Source organism: Pristis pectinata, chromosome 14, assembly GCF_009764475.1.
Source record: "Pristis pectinata isolate sPriPec2 chromosome 14, sPriPec2.1.pri, whole genome shotgun sequence".
NCBI classification, from domain to species: domain Eukaryota; kingdom Metazoa; phylum Chordata; class Chondrichthyes; order Rhinopristiformes; family Pristidae; genus Pristis; species Pristis pectinata.
This window is the reverse complement of record NC_067418.1, coordinates 53,097,475-53,099,815: the sequence shown is the minus strand read 5'-3', so window position 1 is coordinate 53,099,815 and position 2,341 is coordinate 53,097,475. Positions and strand designations below refer to the sequence as shown.

Sequence of the window (2,341 nt, the reverse complement as noted above, 5' to 3'; positions counted from 1 at the left end):
ACAGAAAGGCAAGAGGAGTTGAAAAGTTTGTGAGGGACAGAGACGGGAATTGAGCGAGAGAAAAGCGGAGGGTAGATGGAGAGATGGGACTTTGCTTGTAGAGAAAGACTGGAAGATGATAAAAACAGAATCAATTGGATAAAGGGCAGGTCGTTCGTCGCGTCGATCTCGCTCCTACATTCAACGATGTTTCGTCGATTTAAAGACAATTTTCTCTCTTTTCTCTTGTTCCCTGATTCCTTCAGTGACCAAAATTCGAACTCTCTCTGTGTCAAATGCATCCATTAACGGAACCTTCACAGCTATTGCATGGGAGAATTAATCAGAATCTACATATTTCTTCTTTCTTCAGTTGTAAATAATCGTTTCCTTCAGTAACTGAGAGAATAAAACAGATAACGGGAGGCAGAGGAGGAGTGAAGGAGTATATGGAAACATGGTGAGAGAGAGAGAGAGAGGGGGGAGAGAGAGCAAAAATAATGGGGGTAATTTGGATAAACCAGATTTGGTTTGACCGAATCAAGTGTTCCTGACTTCAGAGCAAAACCTGTTGGCCGCTGTTTTCAAGGCGAATGAGAACGCCAAAAAGACGCAATCGCCTCACGACCTGGAGCAGGATCCAAAATCATGTTCCTGCCCAGGATCGAACAGGGGACATTTCGCGTGTGAGGCGAACGTGATATCCGCTACACTACAGAAACCACGTCGATGAAAGGCACCATTTCACACAGAAAGCGAAATCCGCAGGCCCTTGACAATAAAACAGATGGAGGGAGTTCAGTGAAGCCAGTCCGTTCTGGGAGGAAGATGAAGCTGGGAAAAGTTTTCAAATTATTTCTACCGGTTACGGCCAGTGACTGTCAAACCAACACATTTACAGTCACACCACCGAATCCGGTGTCAAAGTTGATGGTGTCATGAAGGAGAGGATAAGAGCAGCGCCACACTCACTGAATACTCTCAGCTTGAGGTGGGAGTCAGTTTAAACACAGGAGGCCGGAGGCTGCAGTTCTGGAAGACCGGCCCGTTAAACATAAACTGCCGGCATCCTGTTAAACAGAGCTCCGAGTCTCAGTGCAAATGATGTGGAGCGATTTTTTAAAAGGTAGATGCTGGAAAGCTCAACAAAATGTTATTTGCGTTTTCATCAGCACACAAATCTCAAAGCAACTGGAGTATCGAAGTGGAAAGTGTTGGAGCTCATGGAACAGATTGCACAACTGAAGTGCAAAAGTAGTTGTAGGCATCCGGTGTTCAATTGTGAAATTCTTTCCCTGGAACATGAGATTTTGAGAGATCCTGCCAATCAGAAGGGCAGGGCTGTCGAAGGGACGAACTGAAGGGAGCCTAGTCTGGTACAAGGACAATTCTGTGGACTGCGTCCACCCTGTGAACAGTAAATGTCACGTGATTGTGACGTAACCCTCCTTTCTGTTGTAAACCAATGTTTATATCTCAAACAAGGTCGGTGCAATCAATGATCGGAGTTACAGCCAAGCTGCTGCTGTGGGATCATGCTGTGCACCATTTGGCACCTGCGTTTCGCACATTAGAACAGTGACTCTGATTTAAAGAGTCTTCATGGCTGGGAGGTGCTTTGCAGTATGAGGTGATGAATGGAGCTGGCACACTCTGATCTATTCCTTTCTCCAAGCTCTCAGTCTCTCCGTGTTTCTTGCACCACTCATTGACTACAGTTCCCAGAGTTCAACAGCTGCCGATAATTGCGCCTGCACACCACCTGTCCCCGGAGCCGAGGAAGCGGCGATTAGTGTTCACCATTGTGAGTCGCCCTCTGCACCGTGGGGAGGGAAGCGGGGCAGTGGAGCCGACGGGAGCCTCGCCTGGCAACGCGGAGAGCAGCAGCCCCACTCCAACCGCCCCAGGGTCCTTCCTCCCGTCTCCACAACCCGAGTGCCGCAGCTGCGGCTCCCGATCGGAAAGTTCGGGGCTGCTCAACAGCCGTCAACCAGTGCAACTGTCTATCTACTGACGTCATGAACAAAGATGCCCCTCCCCCGGGCCGGCCGGCTGCTGGGACATGCGTACTGCGTCGGCCGCTTGCTGAAGGAAAACGCGGCAGTAGGATTCTCACGTCTGCTGGAGTGAGGCACAAAGAATCAAATAAACAGGGAGACAGCGGATGGAATGGAGCACATCGCAAAGGCGGACACACACTGATATGGCGAGACCGGCACCCACACAGACAGATGCACGTGACGGTTTAAATTCATGCTTTTCCTCGGCATTCACTTTGGAGAAACACAATTCACCTGAACTTATCCGGAAAGGGACGGTGACGTTCCAGGACAGATTACCATCAAAAGGAGGAGGTTTGATG

At 49.3% G+C, this 2,341-nt stretch overlaps 1 non-coding gene across 1 annotated transcript; it reads right to left on the bottom strand.

The window, feature by feature from the left end:
* Positions 1 to 628: 628 nt before the first annotated feature.
* trnav-cac (transfer RNA valine (anticodon CAC)) lies at positions 629 to 701 on the bottom strand. Its single transcript has one exon. It is a non-coding gene; the product is annotated as a tRNA-Val (tRNA).
* Between the last annotated feature and the right edge of the window lie 1,640 nt (positions 702 to 2,341).